General features: G+C 41.0%; 1 protein-coding gene across 2 annotated transcripts in view; it reads left to right on the forward strand.

Annotated features, from left to right (window-relative positions):
- Positions 1-21,039, forward strand: part of znf609a (zinc finger protein 609a) — a 198,516-nt gene that overhangs the window by 121,137 nt on the left and 56,340 nt on the right. The window contains exon 1 of one of the 2 annotated variants that reach the window (XM_014123962.2): positions 7,429-9,169. The exons of the other annotated variant lie outside the window; for it this stretch is intronic. The gene's annotated coding sequence lies outside the window, so the exon portion shown is untranslated. Of the gene's footprint in view, positions 1-7,428; positions 9,170-21,039 lie in introns of those variants that run through there. 2 annotated transcript variants of the gene reach the window in all.

The raw sequence follows: 21,039 nt of genomic DNA on the forward strand, positions 1-21,039 counted from the left end.
AATAGAACCCACAAATGCTGATATTTTTTATATTACCTTTATTTAACTATAAGAACAAATTCTTAGTTTCAATGACGGCCTAGGAACAATGGGTTAACTGCCTTGTTCAGGGGCAGAACGACAGATTTGTACCTTGTCGGCTCGGGGATTTGATCTTGCAACCTTCCGGTTACTAGTCCAACGCTCTAACCACTAGGCTATGCTGCCACCCCAGATAGGCTACGCTAGGCTATGCTGATGCTCCAGATACTCAACTAGTCTAAAGAAGGCCAGTTTAATTGCTTCTTTAATCAGCACAACAGTTTTCATGTGTGCTATCATAATTGCAAAAGGGTTTTCTAATGATCAATTAGCCTTTTAAAATGATCAACTTGGATTCGCTAACACAACATGCCATTGGAACACAGGAGTGATGGTTGCTGATAATGGGCCTCTGTACGCCTATGAAGATGTTCCATAAAAAATCTGCCGTTTCCAGCTTCGAGTCTTTTACAACATTAACACTGTCTACACTGTATTTCTGATCAATTTTATGTTATTTTAATGGACAAAGAATGAGCTTTTCTTTCAAAAACAAGGACAATTCGAAGTGACCCCAAGGTTTTGAACGTTAGTGTACATTTGCTGAAGCATTATGACAACTCAGTGACACAATGGTAGGGATTAACTGAGCTCGGCGTGGGTCATTGATAAGTCATTGTCTCAACGCAGCCTTATAATGCTGTGAAAGGATCCAGGAACCCAAATTATTTGGGTTGATCCCATCCTCCTTATAAAACAAGCTATTGTCAATAAATGTTACAATGATCACGTAGCCAGTTATGGAGAGCTAAGAGTTTGCTGACACGTTCAATGCCACGATTTAGGAAGTGCACAGGGACAGATATTATGGGGAGTTTGTAGGTGTCGAGTAGAGCCCCAATAGGTTCTTTAAAATCCATCTCCAGCTGTTCTGAGCTGCTCTTCATAAAGTAATTGAATCCCACATGAACAATGAAAGATGCAGGTTTAAAACGTTTGGGAGCAGCTCATTGATGTCCTATACTCATTCTCCTGGATAGCACAACGTTTTTTGCTCCAGGGACTGAGACATTTCTCTCCATTGAACTGCCCAACACAGCGGCCGGAGAAGGAGATGGAGAAATACGGCCATTCCTACCCCTCACACAATTAGTGGAACCTTTCACGGGCCCATGAGAAGCAGAATAGCATACGCCCTTTCACCATTGGCCTCATGGTAAAATCCCTGAGTGGTTTCCTATCTCTCCGGCATCTGAGTTAGGAAGGACGCCTGTAACTTTGTAGACTGGGTGTATTGATTCACCATCCAAAGTGTAATTAATAACTTCCCCATACTCAAAAGGGATATTCAGTGTTTACTTTTTTTACCCATCTACCAATAGGTGCCCTTTTTTGCGAGGCATTGGAAAACCTCCCTGGTCTTTGTGGTTGACTCTGTTTGAAATTCACTGCTTGACTGAGGGAATAATTGTGTGTGTGGGGTACAGAGATGTTAAACACTATTATTTCACATAGTGAGTCCTTGCAACTTATTGTCAAGCTAATTTTTTCTCCTGAACTTATTTAGGCCCCCCATTAAAAATGGGTTGAATACAATTTTTTTTTTTTTTTATGCTTTTTAAAATATTCTTTTGAAAAACATAATTCCACTTTGACATTATGGGGTATTATTGTGTGTAGGCCAGTGATTCAAAAATCTATCTCAATCAATTTTAAATTCAGGGTGTAACGCAACAAAATATGGAAAAAAGGAAAAGGGTGTGAATACTTTATGAAGGCACTGTAAGTTTTGCTACTGTTCAATTGTTGGGCATATTTTGAGTTCAATATCATTACACTTGAAAATGTTTGTCAATTCTTTACAGACAGCAATGTATGCATTATGACTCCATTATACAATCATACAATCAATTTGACTTTGGTAAAAACAATCTAACTACAAAACAACAGAATGGTAATCACTTACAGTTGAAGTCGTAAGTTTACATACACCTTAGCCAAATACATTTAAACTCATTACTGACATTTAATCCTAGTAAAAATTCCCTGTCTTAGGTCAGTTAGGATCACCACTTTATTTTAAGAATGTGAAATGTCAGAATAATAGTCGAGAGAATGATTTATTTAAGCTTTTATTTCTTTCATCACATTCCCAGTGGGTCAGAAGTTTACATACACTCAATTAGTATTTGGTAGCATTGCCTTTAAATTGTTTAACTTGGGTCAAATGTTTTGGGTAGCCTTCCACAAGCTTCCCACAATAAGTTGGGTGAATTTTGGCCCATTCCTCCTGACAGAGCTGGTGTAACTAAGTCAGGTTTGTAGGCCTCCTTGCTTGCACAAGGGGTCATTGTCCATTTGGAAGACCCATTTGCGACCAAGCTTTAACTTCCTGACTGATGTCTTGAGATGTTGCTTCAATATATCCACATAATTTTCTGATGCCATCTATTTTGTGAAGTGCACCAATCCCTCCTGCATCAAAGCACCCCCACAACATGATGCTGCCACCCCCATGCTTAACGGTTGGGATGGTGTTCTTCGGCTTGCAAGCCTCCCCCTTTTTCCTCCAAACATAACGATGGTCATTATGGCCAAACAGATCTATTTTTGTTTCATCAGACCAGAGAACATTTCTCCAAAAAGTACTATCTTTGTCCCCATGTGCAGTTGCAAACTGTATTCTGGCTTTTTTATGGTGGTTTAGGAGCAGTGGCTTCTTCCTTGCTGAGCGGCCTTTTAGGTTATGTCGATATAGGACTCGTTTTACTGTGGATATAGATACTTTTGTACCTGTTTCCTCCAGCATCTTCACAAGGTCCTTTGCTGTTGTTCTGGGATTGATTTGCACTTTTCGCACCAAAGTACGTTCATCTTTCAGAGATAGAACGCATCTCCTTCCTGAGCGGTATGACTGCTGCGTGGTCCCATGATGTTTATACTTGCGTACTATTGTTTATACAGATGAACGTGGTAGCTTCAGGCGTTTGGAAATTGCTCCCAAGGATGAACCAGACTTGTGAAGGTCTACAATTTTGTTTCTGAGGTCTTGGCTGATTTCTTTAGATTTTCCCATGATGTCAAGAAAAGAGGCACTGAGTTTGAAGGTAGGCCTTGAAATACATCCACATATACACCTCCAATTGACTCAAATTATGTTAATTAGCCTATCAGAAGCTTCCAAAGCCATGACATCATTTTCTGTAATTTTCCAAGCTGTTTAAAGGCACAGTCAACTTAGTGTATGTAAACTTCTGACCCACGGGAATTGTAATACAGTGAATTATAAGTGAAATAATCTGTAAACAATTGTTGGAAAAATTCCTTGTGTCATGCACAAAGTAGATGTCCTAACCGACTTGCCAAAACTATAGTTTGTTAAGAAGACATTTGTGGAGTGGTTGAAAAACGAGTTTTAATGACTCCAACCTAAGTGTATGTAAACTTTCAACTTCAACTGTATTTGAATACGTTTCTATTGATAAACTGTGTAAATCAAGATGTAGCCTAGTTCTATTCAAAATCCAGGTGAATCCATATTATTCAATAGGAGAGTGTGCTTTGAGTTTTTTTGTTGCCGATTTCATTAGGCTACAGATGACAAACAATACCTTCCATTTTGAACATATTTCATTGGAAACTGCTAGGAGAACATATTTTATTTACTGATCAACAACATTTGCATAGAAGAAGCAATTTCTTATTTTATAGAAGTGTGCGCTGTCTCTTTAAGAAAGTAATGATGTAATTTGTTATGCAGAATGTGCCTATGGAATCCAGTGGAAACCAGATGGGAGGCGAGGGAGACAAAGTTAATTCTTTTTTGGCAAGAGAGACAGAGTAAATTAATGTTTTTGGTGAAAATCAGCTTTGGTAGTTGCATATTTCGCGTTATGGTTAGCATATTATCACAAACAAAGTACTAGGGTAGTGTATTCAGCTGTACGGTAGCAAGGAAAGTTAGCCTAAATTTAAAGCTCGAAGCTAGTGGTTTCGTCTTGTATTGTAAAAGTGTTCTACCCTGTATGGACATTGTTTTGCTAACAGTAATAAACAGTTTCTACGTGCCGTGTTGCAGTATCTTAGTCTCACTCCTCATTCCTATCTTTATGCTGAGCTCCTAATGTCTTATCTTTAGTTGTGTTAAGTATGAGAAATTAGGGCCTTACATTTTGGTAATTTAGCAGACGTTTTTATCCAGAGCTATTTACAGTAGTGACTGCATACATTTTTCTACTTCCACAACCCTGCCGTTGCAAGCGCCATGCTCTACCAATTGAGCCACACAGGACCACGGAACTACTTCTGTTGATATTGCTGGAGTGATAAGACATCTTATTCAAGTAGTTCACTGTCAGTGTTTTTGACCAGGTCAAAATGTAAATATACACCACATGGCAACACAATATTTTCACATAAAAACCTTTTAGATGCCATCTTGGAAAATGTGCCAAGAGGAGTGCACCGAGGGTAAGCTTCCATGAGTGCAGTGAATTATCTAGTAATTCTGCAGCATTATGGCTGTCCGCTGCTTTCGCCAGAGTGGAATTCTTCTCCCAGCCCAGAGTTTACTCTGGTGGATAACTCAAATAGCTGAACGCCTGGGCTGTCTGAACAGAGGGAGGTGTGTTTTGTTAGGTGGAGGGTTAGCTCGCGAAGTGTCGGTCGGCCGTGTTTTTGTCCAGGCTCTAGCTCCTGGGTTGCTGCCGCTGGGCCGTTTTGAAGCACCCCAGCCCCGCAGGACTCCAGTAAAAACACTCCACACTAATTGTTTTCCACGTCTGCCTCTCAGCCCCTCTGTCTCCCCTCTGTCTCCACTCTACAGTGAACCAAAATCAAGGGAACAAAGCAAGGGGAATGCTGAGCTCAGTCCACCTATCTATCGTGTGTGTTTCTAAGAAAAGGTAGCCTCGATTCTGCCGTAACCCTGTTGTGTCAGCAGTTAAAAGACTGAAGACTTCACTGAGTTGATTTAGATGTTTTTTCCCCCCCTCCCCTTCAACCTTGGATGTTCTTCAGATGATTACGAGTTGTTTCCACAAATTCAGTTGGATGTTTCCAGGATTAGGTGCTGATAGTTGCCAGCAATTGTTCTTGTCTCGAGAGTCTGAAGAGTGTTGTTGAAAGTGTGTTCTGTTTACTCGCTGATGTTGTCTATGTAGTATTCGTAAGGCTCTGTGCCGTTATTCGGAATTAATTTGCTACTTATCTATTCACCTGACTCCCTATTGAGAGCACCGCTGTCTGTTACCTTGAAAACGCAATGGCTCTCATGGTTGATTCTGAGGAATGAACTGGCCATGAACATGCCTAAATCTTGGCTATTGCCCAGTTGTATGGTCAGGTGCAGCAAAAAAAATTTACCTAAAAAAGCTGCAGCTGGCCCATAACAGAGCAGCATGTCTGACCCTCAAATGTATACAGAGGGCCAATGTCATTAAAATGCATGTCAGGCTGTCCCGGTTCAGATTGGAGGAGAGATTGACTGCATCACTGCTGGTCTTTGTAAGAAGTATTGATGTGCTGAAAGTACCGAATTCTCTATTTAGCCAGTTAACACACAGCTCAAAAACCCATATATACCCCAAAAGACATGCAATCATTGTGTATTTATTATTACTTTATTACGTGTTTTACTTTTCTATTATTTCTTTCTCTCTGCATTGTTGAGAAGGGCCCTTAAGTAAGCATTTCACTGTTAGTCTACACCTGTTGTCTATTGAGCATGTGATTAATACCATTTTATTTAATTTGACAAACTCTAAACACCCATTTTTTGGGGGGTATTTTTAATTTATTTGTTTTTGTTCTTTTGTTAAGTTGTCCATTAGTGTTCTGTATTTTGTTATTTTCTGTGTTTTGTGTGGACCCCAGGATGAGTAGCTGCTGCTTCTTCTGCATCTAATTGCGATCTGAATAAAAAAATCATAAAGTTTTGATGGCCACGATTAAAGAGCTACTATTTTTATTTCTCACCTGGTAATTGAAGTGCACTTTCCATTCGCCATTCAAGTGCATAGGCAACTAGGCAGGCTTCAGTGAATAACACACCACTTTGCAATGTTCTGGAGGCAGTATGCATTTTTAAAGCATATACTGAATTGTTTCAAACCTTTACGTTTTACTACATATGAGCCTAGCCAAAATCCAACCTGACGTGCATGCAATTATAAAGACTTCCATATGCCATTGAAACAAGTAGCCTATTTTTCTCATGTTCTATTGTTTTTCAAATCAACTTTTTTTCGTTGTCCAGTAGCCAAAGGCACAATCCTAGTCTATTGGTAACCCATGCTAATTGTTGCATCTTTAGATCTTCTCTCTCTATTTCATGAAACTGCTCGCATGTGCAGTGTGCTTTTGACAATGGTGTTTTCCCAATAATTGCATTATGTAACAAACATTTGCGTACCCTAATGCCTTGTGCGTTCATTGCTGCACTTAACATTTGTAGAAATAATAGATTATCAACATTTTAAGCTAAATGTTTTGACCTGTTGCATCAGACTTATTGCTTTTTAAGTTTTTCGGATGTAGCGTAGGCCTACCGGTTGTATGAATTTGGGATCTATCTTCCCACAACTGTCCCAGAGTCTGTTTGGAATAGGCAGTTTCTTTCTCGCACAGAACGACAAGTGGACCAATAGAATAGGAAACAGTGGCTGTGGTGGCGAGAGCTTGTTCTCTCTCTCCACATTTCCCTCGGTTTCAGAAGGCCACTCTTTTAGACGACTGGGCTTGTTTGTTTGACTCCCATGCCCAGATCTGTTCTAGACCCCCCCCCCCCTCCCCCACAATGCCTTCTGCCTCCTGACAGATGGAGCGTAGAGTACCATGAATCAAGATGGCATACTGCAAAGCGTTTCAAAATCATTCCTTCTTAAAAAGCCTCCTTGTTTTCTGTTTGTATTGTGCTGAAGGTAGTAAATGGCATATGATATTGGCATTAAATAGAAGTATGGCGAGGAGGTACTCTGAGTCCTTAGTTCAGAATGCCATTTTCTGTTTATAGATCTATGTACAGTCACTCAAATCAGGCCTATGTAGGGCGTACACATTATAGACGCGAGAGCATGTTGTCCGGGGGTCAGCGTAGTGTGCAGGCTTATGGGTCACAGTGGCGAGAGCTGCTAAGTTTATAGTCCTGTTGGACGGCGATACAGGAAAACCCTGTCAAGAGCTGTGGTTGTGCCTTGTGGAAATATTTAATATCGGGATCCATGCTGGCCACATAAACTCTGTTTTCCAACATCTGGTCGTCTCCTTGACCTTCAGTGTGCTGCTGGCTCTGGTTAGCCCCCCCCCCCCCATTTCCCAAACATTTGTTAAGCATCAAAGGAGCTATTGTGGTGCACAACCCGGGGGATTTACATCTAGTGCTGCACTTACGCAGACATAACACTTGTTTACTGTTATGGTATGGACTTTACATAGTGGTTTTCTCAGTCTTCCGCTTCGGAGCACTTGTTTTTGACAGGAAGATTAGTTATGACCACTTATATTATTAAAGCCAATGACCTTGGAATTGACCGTAATACGCTATGTGTCCTCCTGTCTCTTCGGTTTTTATGATAATGTAGTAGGCTTACTTCGTCCCCTAGGTAGTGTTCAGTGTATCTTTCGGGCAGGTGCAACCATTTCTGGAATCCCATCTGACCAAAAGATTGCGAGGGGCTGTCAGGGCTGTATCATGTGTACAAATAGGCTAGACATGTACAGAATGCTGATGTCGTACACGTCCATGTTGCCATAGCGATTAAATGCACAATAACAAATTGCCTAGCCTTATAGGTGTTCGTGTTTATTTTTTTTCCCCCCAGATGAAAAAGTACTGCACAAGTCCTTGGTCTGTTTCCTTCATCCAGTACAGGGCTTTGTACGGATTACCCGCCTTCGAGGGACGCCTGCAGCGTGTTGCAACACTGGTTAAGACAGAGAAGCAATATAGGCAGCCAGCTAGCTGAGATGATTTCAGAATTCTACGGCCGCTTGCGTCCTTATTTGAGCTCGCAGCGGTGGCATCACACATTTCCTCCTGAGGGCCGATCTCTGGTAAACAGCTGTGCTGTAAGATGTCATTTCTCACATAACACTTAATTATTTGAAGGAACACATTCTTCCCAGAGGTAATCTCTTCCTCATCGTACAGAGCCATCGCCGGGGCGGTATAAACTCCTAGTATGTTATAATCCCGTCCTGCCATGCTGAAACAGGATTAGCTCTGTCTCTATTTAGCAGTGTGTGTGTGGGTTTGGGTTGGGAGAAGACCAGGCAGCCACTTCACACGAGAGATTCGCCTCCGAAACGTTCTTCGTGTTTGTAATGGCCGACATGGGTATAGGGCTAATGTAGTCAGTCAAAGCATACGCTCACTTAATGTGACAACATTAATTCATTTCAATCGTGTTTTTTTCTCTGATCTACTTTGGTTTGTTAACACAGCAGGGAAATTAATTGCATGCTGGGTATTTTACTATCCCCATCCCCATTTTTTATCAGGCTTTTAAAAAATAAATAATAATAATCTCAATCTTTGTTCATGAGCTTTAACTGTGAAATGACTACCTCATAATAATGTCTGTAATCGTAGCGATTGGGATGAATAAATGTTTAGTGTACACAAGCGCACCCCCTAAAGCCCTGTGGAAAGCCTGTGAGTCAGTATGTGTAACAGGGAGGAATCCTGAGGGCACACAGCAGAGCAGGCCTGTGGAAACGATCCCAGAGCTGGGAGAAACAAAGCACTTTCATGGCCGGCTGGCCCTTCCCTCTCTGTCTCTCAGCTTTGTAAGCAGCGTGTGTGTCTGGAATGGCTGTGCAGCGAGGTGTGGGGGAGGGGACGACCGAGCTAGGCAGAGAGATCGAGAGAAAGGGAGGGGGCGAAAGGGAGAGACTCGCTCGCACTGCTAATTCAGCCCATTAAAGTCTTGTGCATTCAGAGCAGCTATATTCCATTGTCAGCCCCAGCAAATTTCCAGCGCGCCTCATTTCGCCTCTCGACGCGTGAGTAGCAAGAAAGTGGAAGAGGTGGGGGGAGGAGAGGAAAACAGGACTGAACAACCCTACATAGGAGAGGAAGGCCTGGATCTGGGACTGACTGTCAGTGAGAGCTTGGGCTACTACAGTGGGCCTGCAATGGGCAGAGGGGGTCAGTATTTAACGTGTGTGTGTGTGTGTGTGTGTGTGTGTGTGTGTGTGTGTGTGTGTGTGTGTGTGTGTGTGTGTGTGTGTGTGTGTGTGTGTGTGTGTCTGATTTGCCTGGCTGTGAGAGAGGCAGCCATGCTGTTGCAGCCTCTGCCTGAAGGAGAGAGCACTTGAGTGGGAAAGGAAGAAGGGGGAGGCAGGCAGGCAGCTGAGGGAAAGGAGGAGGCAAGAGGGATGCCAGAGCTCTGTGTATAAATGGATGAGACGTTTGAAGCTGCCTGTGCTTTGCTCAAAGCTTTCTCAGCTGTAGCAAAGAAGAGACTTTAGAAGCAGCAGGAGAGGTGTAGATGGAAAGAGAAGGGGGGATAGAATGAGCCCTCTGTTCCTTTATTCATCTCTCCTTTCTGCCTCTGAGAAATAAGTACTGGTTTATAGAAAGAGGGAGAGATTGATATTGGAACAGGGAAATAGCATTGACAGTGCTAGGGACCCAGACAGACAGACAAGACAGACAGACACGGACGGAAAAACTGGAGCTTCAAACGCAACAAAGCCAGTCCAATTGACTCGCAGTGAAGTGAGCCAGTTCAAACGCTGACTGAACCCTCAGAGCGTGTGCATTGTCAGATTAAAGCTGTCACAGTAAGAAGATAAGGAAGTGGGGGAGGGGGGGATTTTTAGACAAGCTTTACCCAAGAGGGGTGGCCGAGTTCCCTCCTTTTTCCTGGTATCTGGCTGGGGTGGAATAGAGAAGGGAGCTTCATGGAGAGTTTCTGTGAAGGGTTTCTGTGACGCTTCCCCCTTGATCAGCTCTCCATTTGGGACAGCCCAAACATTTCCTCCCTGCTGTTGCTCTGACACAGGAAGGAGATGTTCCAGGTTGTGTGTGTGTGTGTGGATCGTTTTCTACCTCATGTTTACACGAGGGCTGAGGCAGTGATTTTGTTTGCCACCTCATATGTGTCCCTTTGTTCCTGAATGTACAGTAGACTAATCTTGTCCGGCCCATAACGTTTTCAGCCCTGAAAATGTCAGGCAGTTAACTTGCTCTCACCACTACAGTTTGTGAACACTGGCGGCCTGAGGGTATCTTTAAGGGTAGATAGCATAAACGTAACCACATGTAACATATGGATTTGCATTAGTATACGGATCAAAAGTCCCAATGCAAAGTTATACCTCACTTTAATATTTTTCTAGTTATTACATAAAACAAATCAGAATTCCAAAGAATGCGGAAGATATGTCGGAAAAAATGTTTTTGCTGGGTGTGACGTTATACGGAGGACCCGGCAAGCCAGCCTATTCCCTATAATGTAAACACCAACAGAAATAACTTCAAATGTATAACTGCAAATTAAACCAAATCGTTCAATTAAAATTTCAGCCAACTTACAAGCAAATACATTTTGAATTTGTTACAAATCAGCTTGCAAGGTTGCTAGCCAAGTAGCATGCTAACATTAGCCCTACTAGCCTGATAATGTTAGCTTTACCAGCCTGCTGTGGGCAATTCCACGCTAACAGAATTACGCTTTGACTTAGATTCTGTACTTTGTTTTTTGTTTGGCATACATTTTTATGATTTCAAAGTTTAACAAACCATACGCACAAGGAATACTTTTAACAATTTCTACTGAAAAATATACATTAAACTCATTTGGTGGAAAAACTGTGTCGACTCAAACTTTGGTAACGGAATTACGGTAAAATCTCCCTCAGGTTTTTATGCGACCACACCTGATAACAGAATTGCATCATGGATTCCTGATCTGTACTAAACAGAAATGCATAAATATGGATATTGATGTCATTCTCCCCATGTTTCACAAGTTTGGACATCACTGTGCAGCACAGTAGAGTGCAGTACAATACAGCAGAGTAGAACTAGGGTAGGGTAGAGTTCAGTATAGTAGAGTACTGTGCAATATACTGTACTGTACTATTGTATTGGACTGTAATCTACTGTGCTCTACTCACTGTACAGTGCTGTACTGTTAATGTACTCAGTACTGTATTGTACTATACTCTACTGTGCTTTACTCGCTGTGCTGTACTGTCCTGTCCAAACTTCGAAACATACAAGTGCTGTAAGAATTTTGACTTTGATACTGATACCACGTTTAGTTTCACGATACTCAACACCAAAACAATACTCAATACCAAAACAATACCACGGCAAAGAAAAGAAAGCTTAAAAAGAAGGAAAAGAAAAGAAAGCTTATTAGCTAAAGTCACAGAATAACCACTTGGCTTAATTTTTTTATTGAAGAATATGTTGCTAACTGGAAGAACAACTAAAATAACAAGTAATAAAATATCTATATTCAATTTCTTTAAAAATAAATAAAGCTCCATATTAAGCACCATGTTTTACTCACATACACATATTTTACAGATGTTATCGCAGGTGTAGCGATATGGCTATGTTCTTAGTTCTAACAGTACAGTAATACAAAACAATACACCCAAATCCCAAAAAGAAAGGAATTAAGAAAGTGTGTGTGTGTGTGTGTGTGTGTGTGTGTGTGTAGACATGGACAGTATATGAAAAGATGTGTGGAGATGTAGTTACAGTGGGGCAAAAAAGTATTTAGTCAGCCACCAATTGTGCAAGTTCTCCCACTTAAAAAGATGAGAGAGGCCTGTAATTTTCATCATAGGTACACGTCAACTATGACAGACAAAATGAGGAAAAAAAATTCCAGAAAATCACATTGTAGGATTTGTAATGAATTTATTTGCAAATTATGGTGGAAAATAAGTATTTTGTCACCTACAAACAAGCAAGATTTCTGGCTCTCACAGACCTGTAACTTCTTCTTTAAGAGGCTCCTCTGTCCTCCACTCGTTACCTGTATTAATGGCACCTGTTTGAACTTGTTATCAGTATAAAAGACACCTGTCCACAACCTCAAACAGTCATACTCCAAACTCCACTATGGCCAAGACCAAAGAGCTGTCAAAGGACACCAGAAACAAAATTGTAGACCTGCACCAGGCAGGGAAGACTGAATCTGCAATAGGTAAGCAGCTTGGTTTGAAGAAATTAATTGTGGGAGCAATTATTAGGAAATGGAAGACATACAAGACCATTGATAATCTCCCTCTATCTGGGGCTCCACGCAAGATCTCACCCCGTGGGGTCAAAATTATCATAAGAACGGTGAGCAAAAGTCCCAGAAGCACACGGGGGGACCTAGTGAATGACCTGCAGAGAGCTGGGACCAAAGTAACAAAGCCTACCATCAGTAACACACTACGCCGCCAGGGACTCAAATCCTGCAGTGCCAGACATGTCCCCCTGCTTAAGCCAGTACATGTCTAGGCCCGTCTGAAGTTTGCTAGAGAGCATTTGGATGATCCAGAAGAGGATTGGGAGAATGTCATATGGTCAGATGAAACCAAAATAGAACTTTTTGGTAAAAACTCAACTCGTCGTGTTTGGAGGACAAAGAATGCTGAGTTGCATCCAAAGAACACCATACCTACTGTGAAGCATGGGGGTGGAAACATCATGCTTTGTGGCTGATTTTCTGCAAAGGGACCAGGACGACTGATCCGTGTAAAGGAAAGAATGAATGGGGCCATGTATCGTGAGATTTTGAGTGAAAACCTCCTTCCATCAGCAAGGGCATTGAAGATGAAACGTGGCTGGGTCTTTCAGCATGACAATGATCCCAAAAACACCGCCCGGGCAACGAAGGAGTGGCTTCGTAAGAAGCATTTCAAGGTCCTGGAGTGGCCTAGCTAGTCTCCAGATCTCAACCCCATAGAAAATCTTTGGAGGGAGTTGAAAGTCCGTGTTGCCCAGCGACAGCCCCAAAACATCACTGCTCTAGAGGAGATCTGCATGGAGGAATGGGCCAAAATACCAGCAACAGTGTGTGAAAACCTTGTGAAGACTTACAGAACACGTTTGACCTGTGTCATTGCCAACAAAGCGTATATAACAAAGTATTGAGATAAACTTTTGTTATTGACCAAATACTTATTTTCCACCATAATTTGCAAATAAATAAATTAAAAATCCTACAATGTGATTTTCTGGATTTCTTTTTCTCATTTTGTCTGTCATAGTTGAAGTGTACCTATGATGAAAATTACAGGCCTCTCTCATCTTTTTAAGTGGGAGAACTTGCACAATTGGTGGCTGACTAAATACTTTTTTGCCCCACTGTATGTAGGATGAGCCTTGACTAGAATAAAGTATGTAAACATTATTATTAAAGTGACCAATGTTTAATGACTGTGTACATAGGACACCAGTCTCTGAAGGTGCAGGGTTGAGTACCGGGTGGTAGCCGGCAAGTAACTGTGACTAAAGTTCAGGGCAGGGCGCTGGGCGGAGGCCGGCTAACTGACTATTTAACAGTCTGATGGCCTGGAGATAAGAATCTGTTTTTCAGTCTAAGAGAAGACTGTCTTAAATTATCCTTATGCAAAACCACATCTGAGACTCGGAGCATGCAAAATAATTTTACGATTACATCTAAACTGTTTTAAAATGTAATTTGATACATACAGTATCAGGGTTAATTTTCTCATATATGGCCATACTGTTGGGTGAAATCACATTCCTTAGACCTGCAGTGTGATTCAAAATGCATCATACGGGGGATGATTTCTGTATTTTGAAAGTTAGATATCGTGAAAACTTGATTGCTGACAAGCAAAACATTTAGGGACTATTGTCAACAATGGTCTAATGAAACAAATAGCAAAATATCGTATTTGAGTGGAGTTTTCCTGTAAGGAATGTTGACCCATTCTCAAAACAAGTTCCACAGTCTCACATGGCTCTTTCTCTTTTTGGGTGGATTTAACTTCAACTGACCTGGGATCAGACCTTAAATATGGGGTATTGGAGAGGATGTGGTCCAAGCTTGAAAGGACCTCTGACCCAAGAGCAGCCATTAAATGTTCCCTGTTTTTCACTCTCTGTTTTATGTACTGTGAGTGAGAAGACATAAGGGGAAGAGAAACGCTCTGTTATTCATTGCGTTTGATGACTGCTTCTCAGACTACTTAGCTGGAGAACAGTCCAGCATCTTGGCAGCTATGTGCTGTGGATCTAATTTTATGAGCCTCTCCTGAACTCTATTGAGGTCTAGCGAAATAGCTGGTATTACAGGGTGTCTGGTGAGAGCCAAGGAAGTGGCAGTTAGGCCGGAAACATCAAACTGATGGTTTACCTGCAATCTTTCAAGACCTGCCTCTGCGCTTAGCTACAACAACAGTGGAATAAATATCTCACTCACTCAGGCTATTATTCAGTTAACGGTTAGCCTGACTGTCGACTCAAAAGACTGGAGACAAGTGTACAAGATTGCGATATGATTCTGTGAGCTGAATAGCTGGCCTTTCTTTGAGTGAACGTTTTTGGTCGCCTGGTTGAGATGTGAATCAACATGCCAGGTCTACTGCCTCTCCTTTGTCCCATCCTATCCTCCTCTCCTTTCTTTCAACCCTCACACTACTGTTGTGTGCAAACCGTGCCTGTGGCGTTAAGCAAGGTCAAGGCTGTAGCAAACCACAGTGCTCTTTATTCAGTCATGTATCTATCTGATTCTATTATCCAATTTGGCTGTGTAGAAGGATAGTGTCATTGCCCCTATAATGGAGTAATACTCGTCAACCAGAGTAAAGCCAGCACAATGGTCTTAAAATAGCTCCAAGGCCCTTGGCTAGCAGTTGGTAGTATCTCTTCCTGAGCCCTTCCTTTTAGCCCAAGCCTGCAGTGATGATAGCTGAGCAGCGATGATTATCGCCATCCATCTGCAGTGCCTTCAGAAAGTGTTCACTCCCCTTGACTTTTTCCATGTTTTGTTGTCTCAAGATGTGATTAAAAGGGATTTAATTGTCTGTTTTTTGTCAATGATCTACGTATGTAATATATTTTGATTAGATAAGTATTCAACGCCCTGAGTCAGTACATGTTAAAATCCCCTTTGGCAGCGATTACACCATTTGAGTCTTTCTGGGTAAGTCTATAAGAGCTTTGCAAACCTGGATTGTGCAATATTTGCCCATTTATTCTTTTTTAAATTCTTCAAGCTCTATCAAGTTGGTTGTTGGTCTTTGCTGGACAGCTGTTTTCAAGTCTTGCAATAGATTTTCAAGACGATTTAACTCAAAACTGTAACGAGGCCACTCAGGAACATGCAATGCCATCTTGGTAAGTAACTCCAGTGTATAATTGGCCTTGCACTTCAGGTTGTTGTCCTGCTGAAAAGTGGATTTGTCTCTGTCTGTTTGAAAGCAGACTGAATCAGGTTTTCTTCTATGATTTTTTCCTTTTCTTTTTATCCCCCCCAAAAACTCCCTAGTCCTTGCTGATGACAAGTATACCCATAACATGATGCAGCCACCACCATGCTTGAAATTGGTGAGTGTTGTGTTGGACTTGCCCCCAACATAATGCTATGTATTCAGTTCATTTATTTGCAGTATTGCTTTAGTGCCTTATTGCAAACATGATGCATGTTTTGGAATATTTATATTCTGTACAGGCTGCCTTTTCATTCTGTCATTTAGGTTAGCATTGTGGAGTAGCTACAATGTTGTTGATCCATCCTCAGTTTTCTCCTATCAAAGCCATTTAACTCTGGTTTAAAATCACCATTAGTCATGGTGAAATCCCTGAGCGGTTTCCTTCCTCTCCAGCAACTAAGTTAGGAAGGACGCCTGTGTCTTTGTAGTGACTGGGTGTATTGATACACCATCGAAAGTGTAATTAATAACTTCACCATGCTCGACTGAGGAACATTACAGACAATTGTATGTGTGGGGTACAGATATGAGGTAGTCGTTAAAAAATTATGTTAAACACCATTATTGCACACGGAGTTAGTCCGTGCAACTTATTACCTGAAGTTATTTAGGCTTCCCATAACAAAGGGGTTGAATACTTACTGACTCAAGACATTTGAGCTTTTCATTTTTTCAAATAATTTATAAAAATTTCTAAAAACATAATTCCGCTTTGACACTATGGGTTATTGTCTGTAGATCAGTGACACAACATTTTAAATGTAATCAATTTTAAGTTTCCCCATCAACAAAATGGGGAAAAGTTGAGGGGTGTGAATACTTTCTGAAGGCACTGTGACTATAGAATTTTCCACCTGCCTCGAGTTTAGTCTAATCGGCCCTCATTTGTTTAGGGCCGTAGAAACAGGAAAATATCTAAGTAAAGGGAGAATGTAGCAGAGTTGTAACACTCAAGTACGGTTGGAGTTCAATAGAATGCCTTTCTGCCTGTGTAACCCCCCCCCCCCCCCCCCAGCATATTTCATTCCAAGACTAATGGAGAAAATACTTGGTCACCATTAGTATTTGTGATACAGACCTGAGTAAATTATAATGTAGCTAATTCATTACTCATGGACCGTTTTCTTAATAGTATTTGTGGTACAGACGTAAATAATGTGATAATGTAGCTTAGGGTTGGGGGTGTTTCAACATTTCTCCTATTGTACCTTTCTCCTATCGTATTAAGTACCCATTAAACATTGTGATATATGATGGTATCGTGTAGGCCTACTCTACTCATCATTTTTTTCATAAGCTTTGCTCCGCTGTAAGTTTTTTTTCTTTTGACTTCTCATTCGATTTTTCCATCATGATATTGTTTGCTCAATTTCACTTCTTGTTGCCTGTATTTTATTCTCATTCAAAAATAAAGCTGTGATAGAGAATAGCCTCTAGACTTTGACGTTCACACTTGTTCCCATTTGAAAGCTGCGTCTTTATGACATTAAACACTATTAGAATAGCTTATTTGGGAAATACTCTTCATAACTTTAACTTGTCTTAGTGCTTTTGATAGGCTATTTTAATAAGTAGTATTTGGCTTTTGGCTATTTGGTTCGGAGGGATGCATGCATCATTTATTTTACACTAAGCTTTGCTCAACTGTACCCTTTGTTCAAATTGACTTGTTGGATTTTTCTATCTTGCTGTTGTTTGTTCTACCTCTCTCATTATTACCTTAGGCCTATCATGTTTTTAGGATATTCAAAAACAACTTCAAACTTTCGGAGAACTCTGTTAGTTAAATTCATTACTTGATCATGAAGTATCATGTCAGGAGAAAGCCAAAATGAAAGTCGTATTCATATCAAATGGAGAGGAAAGACAAAATTAGGCTTTTAAAATAATAGCAGACACTGGAGAGTTCTGCTATATGGCCCAGGTCATCCGACAATGAGAGAAAAACATATATATTTTCTGACTGGATTTTTTTTTAGCTGCTTTGGTGAAAATCTTAGCTCTGTCGACATTATTCTCTTGCATTCTGTAAATTGTTTATAACATATTTATTTAAATAGATTATGCAGGTTATAGCAAAGGAATAGGCCACTTGGCATGGCTCTGCTGTGGGTTGCCCGGTCAGCTCTTTACAGCACGGTGCCGTCAAGTTTAAATAGGCTATACATCGTCTGTCATATCACAACGTCGTCACCATTGACGATGGCTGTCCATCATCTTCGATATCCGATACTATTGTAATATCGCCCAACCCTAATGTAGCTACTGATATCACTCCAAGACCCTTTCTTAGTAGTGTTTGTGCTGCAGACCTATGTAAAGTGATAATGTAGCCACTTGTATCAGGTCAAGGATTGTTTTCTTAGAGGTACAAACCTGAGTATAGTGATAACTACTTGTATCGCTCAAGGACAAGTTTCTTAGTAGTGTTTGTGCTGCAGACCTATGTAAAGTGATAATGTAGCCACTTGTATCAGGTCAAGGATTGTTTTCTTAGAGGTACAAACCTGAGTATAGTGATAACTACTTGTATCACTCAAGGACAAGTTTCTTAGTGGTGTTTGTGGGATAGCAAATTGTGCTCTTGTTACTCTGGCTCTTTGCGACAGCGAGTGAACGCGACAGCTGCTGCGTGGGGAGGAATGAGGAGGGGGAGCAGGTTCTCTTGTGGCCGTGTCAGAGAGGTGACAGGTTAACAGGCACGCAGGGCGGCTTTGTGGTCCGAGTTGGTCCCACTCTGATGAGGTCAGTGTCACAGGGAAGGGCGCCTTTTAATGAGATTAGGAGAGCGCTGCAGCTGCACAACACCTCCGAGACTCCGAGACCGAGGGAGGGATTGAGAAGAAAATAATGTATGTGGAAAAAGTATAGAGAAGTGTGGTGATAGAGAAATGCAGAGAGGGGGAGAGTGAGTCAGAGGAACAGAGAATGAGGGAAGGAGAAACCCTTCTTGTCATGTTGAGAGAGCCGACAGGCCAACTGTTGTTCCCTTCCTAATCTCGTTTCACTCCACACTGTGAAGGGCCCTTCCCCAGGTGTGCTCAGCCTGACCCCTTTTCAGCCTCCCAGAATGCAAGAGGAAGAGCAAGTGAGGGAGTGAAAACAAGTGAGTCATTTCTATTTTCTATCGGAGCCGTTAGAAATGCACCAGCCGTACATTTTTTAAAGTGCGTGCCTTTTCGGATTAGAGCTTCAAGAGGGTTATGTGTTGCTCCTTACCTCTCACGACATCGCCGCATCTGAAACTTCAGTAGATCTCCACAACGCATACAGGACAATCCCAAGCCCGAGAGAGCAACGTACTGCTTTAAAAAAAAAAAAAAAACATAATCTGCCATTGGTAGTAGCTGTTAGATATGCTATTTACTGTACTGTGTGTAGGAGGGCTCATAGGCCGCCGGGGGATCGCCATGCATATTTAATAGGAGGATGAGTACATCCACTGGAACCATACCAGGCTACTAGTATTAAAACGTCACTCTGCATCGCACAGTAGTTCTAGCGGATTGTAATACGAAGCTCATCTTACCAACCATGGAGGACGGACAGAAGAAATAAAGATACAGTGCCTTCAGAAAGTATTCATACCGCCTTGATTTATTCCACATTTTGTTACAGCCTGAATTCAAAATGGATTAAATAGATGGTTTTTTTTCTCGCCCATCTTTTTATTTATACATTTTTTATTTCACCTTTATTTAACCAGGTGGGCCAGTTGAGAACAAGTTCTCATTTACAACTGCGACCTGGCCAAGATAAAGCAAAGCAGTGTGACAAAAACAACACAGAGTTACACATGGGATAAACAAACCTACAGTCAATAACACAATAGAAAAATCTGTATACAGAGTGCGCAAATGAAGTAAGGAGGTAAGGCAATAAATAGGCCAATAGTGGCGAAGTAATTACAATTAAGCAATTTAAACTGGAGTGATATATGTGCAGATGAAGATGTGCAAGTAGAGATACTGGTGTGCAAAAGAGCAGAGAGAAAAAAAAACATATCTACACACAATACCCCATTATGGAAAAGTGAAAACGTGTTCTTTGACATTTTTGCAAATGTATTGAAAATGAAATACGTATATCTAATTTACATAAGTATTCACACCCTTGAGTCAATACTTTATAGAAGCACCTTTGGCAGCGATCATTCTTTCTAGGTTGGTCTCTAAGAGCTTTCCACACCTAGATTGTGCAACATTTTCCCATGATTCTTTTCAAAATTCTTGACGCTTTGTCAAATTGGTTGTTGGTCATTGCTTGACAACTATTTTCAGGTCTTGCCATAGATTTTCAAGCAGATTTAAGTCAAAACTGTAACTCGGCCACTCGGGAACATTCACTGGGGCGGCAGGTAGCCTAGTGGTTAGAGCGTTGGAATAGTAACTGAAAGGTTACAAGATCGAATCCCCGAGCTGACAAGGTAGAAATCTGTCGTCTGCCCCTGAACAAGGCTGTTAACCCACTGTTCCTAGGACGTCATTGAAAATAGGAATTTGTTCTTAACTGACTTGCCTAGTTAAATAAAAATTAATGAAATAAAACACAACTCCAGCATAGATTTGGCCTTGTGCTTTAGGTTATTGTCCTGCTGAAAGGTAAATTGATCTCCCAGTGTCTGGTGGAAAGCAGACTGAACCAGATTTTCCTCTAGGATTTTGTCTGTGCTCAGCTCCATTCCGTTTCCTTTTTATCCTGAAAAACTCCCCAGTCCTTAACGATTACAAGCATACCCATAACATGATGCAGCCACCACTATGCTTGAAAGTATGGAGAGTGGTACTCAGTAATGTGTTGTATTGGATATGCACATAATACTTTGTATTCAGGAAAAAAGGTTAGTTTTTTACTTTAGTGCCTTGTTGCAAACTGAATGCATGTTTTAGAATATTATTGTCCTGTACAGGCTTCCTTCTTTTCACTCTATCATTTAGGTTAGTATTGTGGAGTAACTACAATGTTGTTGATCCATCCTCAGTTTTCTCCTATCTCAGCCATTAAACTCTGTAACTGTTTTAAAGGTACCTTTGGCCTTGTGGTGAAATCCATGAGCGGTTTCCTTCCTCTCCAGCAGCGGAGTTAGGAAGGACGCCTTTATCTTTTTAGTGACTGGGTGTATTGATACACCATCCAAAGTGTAGTTAATAACTTCACCATGCTCAAAGGGATATTCAATGTTTCCTTTCATTTTTTTTTTATAACATTTTTCTACCCATCTACCAATTGGTGCCCTTTTTGCGAGGCATTGGAAAACCTCCTTGGTCTTTTTGGTTGAATCTTTGTTTGAAATTCACTGTTGGAGTGAGGGACCTTACAATTATTTGTATGTGTGGGGTATAGAGATGTCATAAAAAGATCATGTTAAACACTATTATTGCATACAAAGTAAGTGTGTGTGACTAGTTAAGCAAATTTGTACTCCTGAACTTATTTAGGCTTGCCATATTAAAGGGGTTAAATACTTATTAACACAAGACATTTCAGCTTTTCATTTTGTATTAAATTGTCAAAAACAAATTAAAATATTATTCCACTTTGACATGATGGGGTATTGTGTGACAAAGAAATTGACATTTAATTGACAGTTAATCTATTTTA

Source organism: Salmo salar, chromosome ssa10 (genome assembly GCF_905237065.1).
Source record: "Salmo salar chromosome ssa10, Ssal_v3.1, whole genome shotgun sequence".
In the NCBI taxonomy this organism is placed as follows: Eukaryota; Metazoa; Chordata; class Actinopteri; order Salmoniformes; family Salmonidae; genus Salmo; species Salmo salar.